Here is a 7,664-nt window from a genome sequence, read left to right as displayed (position 1 = left end):
TGCAAGATTTTCTCTAGGAATCAGAAATTAGCATTGATCTGTTTGCTTACTATTTCATCTTCTGTACCTATTCCAGTGCCCAGCATACATTGGACACGCAATAAATACATTGGACATGCAGAAAGTTCACCAGAAAGAACCTCTCTTTAGCTCCTGAAGGTTTTGTCTGAGTCAAGTCCTCTCAGAAGAGTTACTCTGATGAGTCACTTTTCTGTTGCCTGAAAAGGGGCAACTCTCCTCTCTGCACTATCTTTTCCTCGGTTGTTATGATGGAGAACTCTATCTGCGTCAAGCACTAGGGCAAGATGAACGAAGAATTCAGTCAATGTTGTCTAGCCACTGAGAGTACATTGTGTCCCTACAAACTGAGAAGTATTTTAGGATGCAGAAGGTAGACAGTTAACAAAATCATCTAGCATTTTTTTATAAAAGAGATCTCTATTCTATACTATTCTATATTTGCATTAGGCAAATCTGCTGCACAAGACCTTTTTAAAGTGTTGGAGAGCAAAGATGTCATCTTGAGGACTAAGGTGTGCCTGACCCAAGCCATGGTACTTTCAATAACCTCATATGCATGCAAAAGCAGAACAGTGAATAAGGAAGACCACAGAAGAATTAATGCATTTGACTTACGATGTTGGAGGAAAATACTGAAAGTACCATGGGCTGCCAAAAAAACCTACAGATCTGTTTGGAAGAAGTGCAGCCAGAGTGCTCCTTGGAGGCCAGGATGACAAAACTTCATCTCTCATACTTCAGACATATTGTCAGGAGGGACCAGGATATCATGTTTGGTAAGGTGGAGGGTCAGAGAAAAAGAGGAAGACCCTCAGTGAGATGGATTGGCAAAGTGGCAGCATCAATGGGCTCAAGTGTTGCAACAATTATGAGGTTGGCCCAGGACCAGGCAGTGTTTCATTCTGTTGTACACAGGGTCGCTATGAGTCAGAACCAACTTGTTGGCACCTAACAACAACAACAGTCTATACTCCCTCCACCCACTGACATACACATAAACAAGCAAGGAAATATCTCTCATGCATCCAGAGAACAGGACTCATTTAAAGTATCCTTTAAACATTTTGCAAGTGATTTTGATGGCGTAAGTACAAAGGTGTGCACATACATGCACACATATACATGCGCACACATGAACATATATATGTCCTGCCCCCATTTGTTGCATCCTGAGAGCCATTATTACAGATCAATGGCTAATTCTACAGCTTGGATGCACATCAAAATCACCTAGAGAGATTTTTTTTTTTTAAATTATTGATGTCTGGACCAAACCTCAGACAAATAAATCAAAATCTCTTAGAGTGAAGCTTGGGCCCCAGGGATTTTACTATGCAGCCAAGACTGAGACCCACCACTCAAGAGAGCTGAGGTACCAAAGAGAAGAGTCAGCATGGCCCCTGTGTATAGTTCTGGACTCAAAAGGTGTATGGTAGGTATGGCACAAGCACTGGGTGCTACTTGACAGAGGTGACAAAGAGCAGTTTACACTGGACATCTTAGCTTCAATTGCTAGCTGTGAGAGATCATTCAGCAAGTTAAAATGAATTGTTTTCAGTGCTCGTTTCCATAGACACACCTCTAAGTGAACAACAAGGAAATCAGAACATAATTGCAACAGCTGAAGTGGTCCAGAATGCTGAGAGTGAAAAGCACCAGCCCTCTGTTTAGAACGCTGTGACCTTGGATGTATCTCTTCACTACCTTACCCACTGCCCTCAAGTCCATTTCAACTCATAGTGGCCCTATACAGGGTTTCTGAGATTGTGGATCATAACCACCTCACCTTTCTCCACAGAGCAGATGGTGGATTTGAACTGCTGACCTTGCACTTAACAGTTCCTACAGCACCACTATGGCTTCTTTACCTTCCTAGGGGCCTTGATAACTCACCTAAGGCTCAGTCTTTATCTGTCAAACACGAGTGCTCACATCACAGAGGTGTTCAAAGGGCCAAATGAAATAATGGAATAAGAATTCTTTGTAAATTGTAAACACTTACAAATTTGGAAAGTATTAGCATTACTTACAGGAAAATACCAGATAAATAGTACTTAAATATTTTTTAATAATTTTTAATTACCTTAGTCCAGAATTTGACTCAATATTTATCATGACATCTATCAATAGTATCATTTTCCAAAAACATTTCAAATCTACTACCAGGCTCCCAAAGTTTCCTCAAATCTTTCTTACCCAGTCATTGTCTTCCTAACTCTTTTGCGTCACTGACATTACATCTCTGAGGAGACAAAATATCATAAACTCCTTTGTATTCCTGTAGTAATATTTGCTGTCAATGAAATGCTGAAACTCACTGGAGTACTTGACTTTAATGGCCAGCTTTAGAAGACCACAGTCGAAAACCTTCCACAGTACCATCTCGATCACCACCATGGAGTCAGATGGACAGCTATTTCTGAGTAATGATCTACCCTGAACCTCACAAATGATGTCATTTGGCTATACCAACCAACATACAGAATTTCCAGCTGAACTCACAGGCTTACCTTTTCTTCAACAAGTCCATAAGACTTAATTTGAGATATACAAGTCACCTAGAAATTAATAAAATCAGTACTGAAAATGCTGATGTTATGGTTAAATTAGTCACATGGGTCTTTATTTATAAATTATGACTGTTCATAGGTAACTTTTTTTGGCCCTGACTTTCCTTAGTGGAAAATCAATGAAATTATGTAAACTATGCTATAAGATAAGCACTGGACTACGAACCACAAAGTCAAAATTCAAACCCATCAACCACTCAGCAGGAGAAAGATGAAGCTTTCTGCTCCTGTTACGATTTATAGCCTCGGAAATCCTATACAAGGTCACTATGAGTTGGAACTAACCAGATGGTACACAACGACAATAACATGGAAGCATAATAAAAAATAAAGAAGCAACTGGTTGCCATTGAAAATATGGACAGAAAAGGGAAAGTGTAGTGTGAATGATATGAGCCAAGTAGCTAATAGCAGTAAGGAGAACTTGGATTCAATGAAGCTGGAAGTCCCCACCAGCTCCCTGTAACACCCACTCAAGCTTTATTCAGGAGGACGGCCTTAGGGGACTGTGATGGGGGCTTCTAGCTTCATTGATGCTGAACCACCACTCGTCAGTCAGTTGGTCATACTGTTGTTACTTGTGTGTTGCTATGATGTTAGAAGCTATGTCACTGGTGTTTTAAATACCAACTGGGTCACACAGGGTGAACAGGTTTCATCAGCGCTGCCACACTAAGTAGGAAGAAAGAGAGATGGATCACTTCTGAATATTTAGCCACTGAAAACCTTATGAATAGGAAAGGAAACTTGTCACATATAGTGCTGGAAGTTGAAAATCTTATGGGCATCAGCAACCATGGACTCAAAAATAACCATTTTGAAGATGGTGCAGAACAGTGCAGTGTTTTGTTCTGTTGTGCATAGGGTCACTATGAATTGGAACCAGCTTGATGGCACCTAACAACAATGACAATAGCAATGTGCTTTATCCACAAGGAAGAAGAATCACTAAATAGCTAAAGGATTATCTAGGTTGTGGTGGAATACAGAAGATGACACTGAAAGGTGCTTGTTATCATTTATGTTTAGGAATGGGGCTCATCATAGTTTGGAGATACTGTATCATATCCTTTTTTTTTTTAAGCTGGATGAACAAGTTTAGCCAGAACCATCCATCACTCAAATAATATAAATTAAAGAGAGTAAATTCACTCCAAAACAAAATAGAATAAACTCTATCCTTGAAGTCTAATTAAGTCTACTATTAAAACTGAAGCATGATGCACAGCTATAAATAAGATCTAACTCAATTTCAAGAAGTAATAATCAATAAAGTCAAAAGTTTCAACTCTACTGAATAAATTGGCAAAATTAAAATGCAATTGATCCTATTATACATTAAAACATGTTTTATCTAGAACCTGGCACAATGGTTAAGTACTCAACTGTTAACAAGAAGGGCAAAAGTTCAAACCTGCCGGCCACTTTGAAGGAGAAGAGATCTGGTGGCCTGCGCCCCTAAAGATAACAGTCTTAAAAACTCTTTGAGGCAGTTCTGCAGTATCATATGTTGTTGTGGTTATGTGCCGTGGATTCGGTTCCGACTCATAGCGACCCTGTACAGGGTTGCCTAGGCTGTAAATCTTTACGGGAGCAGAAAGCCTCATCTTTCTCCCATAGAACGGCTGGTAGTTTCCAACTGCTGACCCTGAGGTTAGCAGGCCAATTCATAACCACTACACTACCACAGTATCATACATAGGGTCATTATATTTCAGAATGTACTCAACAGTAGCACACAACAACAGCATGGTGTAGACATAGAGTGCCTCACCAATGACATCTTACTCTGTAAATTAGAGTAAAGCCTTGCAAATGCTTATTCATCATCATATCCTTTACAACCGCTAGTATAGTCATGATCAACACTGGCGCATTTTTTAATTTCCTGATGAACTTAAACAGAGCATTTTACAAAGAAAACTATATCCAGATCCCACACCCAAACACTGCTAGGAATGGATAGAATTTTTTTTTTAATTTCCCAAATGATTCTTAGTTTCTGAGAACAACATTCAAGCTATTTTGTCAGCTGGTTTTAAGGTAAACAGGGTGTGTTGAGCGAGCGAGGGCTGAAAATTTAGGAGATCTGGATTCTAGTTTGGCTCAAGCACTAAGAAGTGACATGACTTTCAAAGGACCAGAACTTTGTTATGCCCTATCTTCTTTCCTGTGAACTATGGAGACAGACTAAGCAATACATATTAATGTCCCTTCCACCTCTTACTTTTTCACTATTCTATCCGATAAATTGGGTATCTGACAAATTCAAATTTGTCTTTCCTTAATGAGTCTGATTTAGGTGATAGGGAAGTAGACTTTGAACTCCTTAGGGTGGGGATTCAATTTTACTCCAGTCTGCATCTCCTGTCTTACCTCAGTGTCTGTTGCAGCGCTGATTCAATAAATATTTGAATGCATAGATAGATGAATGGATGGAAGTGTTACTAAAACACACACAACAGCATTGCTAGTTAGAGTATTCCAACTCCTAGCAACTCCATGTGTTACAGAGTAGAATTATACTCCACATGGTTTTCTTGGCAGTAATTTTATAGAAGCAGATTGCCAAACGTTTCTTCCACAACACTGTTATGTGGGTTCAAACTGCTAAAGCCAAATTGTTTATACTACCCAGAGACCTGGAAGGGTCACTATGTATCTGACATTTATAGCAAAAGAAAATGGAGAAACCCTAGCTCATTCTCTTCTTTAGAAATTAGCAAACTGGTATGGGAGGCCTTGCTTACATGCATGTATAGAGGAATGCACATGGCAGGGGAATGAATATTCCATATGCCTACTTTCTTCTTTCTGTATATTATTACATCACATACATATACTTTGCCTTTATCAACATACTACACTTGGCAACAATAAACTTAAAAGTCAGACAAAAATGACAGGTAGATTCTAATTGCTTACCTTTCAGCTAACAGCTGAGCACGTTAACCACTGTGCCTTCAGGGCATTGGAAAAATAAGGAGGCATCAAATATGACCTTCAAATAAAGGTGATTGAGCAAATGGTGTGACATTAGCAGTATAAGGGAACGTATGTGGGAAAAGATGAAAAGTTTGGTTTGACATATTGGATTCAGTACTGGACTTTGAAACCACAAGTTCGGCAGTTCAAACCCACCAGCTGCTCCTTGTAAACCCTATACAGGGTTGCTATAAGTCAGAACTGACTGCATGTCACTTAACAACAACCACAGTCCACAATCATCCTGAGGGTATTTAAGCAGCTGAAAGTCCATTTTTCCTTATAGATCTAAAATCTATTTGCAAATTAATCACCAATATTAAGTCAATGAAGGTAGGTCTTGGATTAGTAAAGTGAGTTTCAGAATGTGAGCCAAGAAATGTGTCCTCTATAAACCCAGATATATGCAGGTGTGGAGATATTTTTTACCTACTTTGGCACCCTCGTTTCTCTCCCTCAACTCCCACTTTCTGAATTTAGAAAAGAAGTTAAGACACATGTCTTGTATTATTCAGAGCTCAAAGTGATTGTTAGGTGTATCATACTCTGGGATTTCTCAGAGAGTCTTCCAGCCCGGTGACCTTTAGCCAAGTGTATTAATCACAGAACAAAAGATGCAATATATAAAAGACTAGATTGCTAGATTTTCAGTATAAAACTATGACTGCAAGGCAATGTGGCTTTGTGACCAAATTATGCTTGATCATATCACCCTAGCAAGAATAGGTTATTTCTTTTAAAAAAGAAAAAAAAAAAAGATTCATAGCTAAGAATTTCTCTAAATGTCCTGGCAGCAGAAAATTTACTCAGAATTTCTGCTGATAAGCAAGCAGGCAAGCTCTTGCAGAAACAATGGAAATTAGTGAAGAAGTTACCCAATAATATGCTTCACTAGTTTATGGTTCTAAAGAAGTATTTTCCATGCTGGCTACCTAATATCTTTATGTTCTCTAATAAATTGATTTATTGAGTTCAGTTGCTCAATAAATTGAGCCTATATAACCAGCTGTGAAAATATTTTAAGTACCTCAGAGATGATCAATAATAGTAAATACCACTCATGAGGAAACCATCCATAAGCTTGTGGTTGTTGCTGTCCTTGTTGATTTTAGTCATAAACATATTCTTATTGACTGAAAAATATATATCATTCCAGTTATTAATCATTGTTTAGGGATAAATGAGATATTCCCCAATCCAATACTGAAAGTGATTAAAAAATTAACAGGGAAAAAAAAAGGTTATTTCTCCCCACCTACCTCAGCACAGAACTATACAGTTATTCAGGGAAAAAGACTTCATCAGCAGAGGAATGGACATTCTCCAAGAAATGAATGGGAAAGAGGGTAGCAATTCACACACACACACACACACACTATCTATTGATCAAGATAGAAGGATCCACAGAGGAGCTGAGGCGCCAGGAATAAAGAAACACACAAGGAAAATGCAGCCTCTAATATATTTCTGTCATTTTTGACACTATAGCATAAGCATCAATTGATGGAACAGACCATCAATTGCTCATATGCAAATTCAAACTGAAACTGAAGAAAATGAAAACAAGTCCATGAGAGCCACAATATGATCTTAAATATATCCCACCTGAATTTAGAGATCATCTGAAGAACAGATTTGATACATTAAGCACTAAAGACAGAAGACCAGAAGAGCTGTGGGATGACATCAAGAACATCACAGAGGTAGAAAGCAAAAAGTCATTAAGAAGACAAGAAAGAAGGAAAAGGCCAAAAAGAATGTCAGAAGAGACACTGAAAAATGTTCTCCAGCATAGAGATGCTAAAGCAAATGGAAGAAATAAAGAGGTACAAGAGAAGAACAGAAAATTTCAAAGATCAGCTTGAGAAGATAAAGCCAAATATTACAACAAAATGTGCAAGAATCTGAAGGCAGAAAACCAAAAAGGAAGAACACGCTCAGCATTTCTGAAGCTGGGGGAACTGAAAAAAAAAAAAAAAAATTCAAGCCTCAACTCTCATTATTGAATGATTCTCTGGACAAATTATTGAATGATGCAGAAAGCATCAAAAGAAGATAGAAGGAAGACACAGAATCACTGTACCAAAA

Source organism: Chrysochloris asiatica, unplaced genomic scaffold, assembly GCF_000296735.1.
Source record: "Chrysochloris asiatica unplaced genomic scaffold, ChrAsi1.0 scaffold00064, whole genome shotgun sequence".
NCBI lineage: Eukaryota > Metazoa > Chordata > Mammalia > Afrosoricida > Chrysochloridae > Chrysochloris > Chrysochloris asiatica.
Note: the sequence above shows the minus strand (reverse complement) of the source record.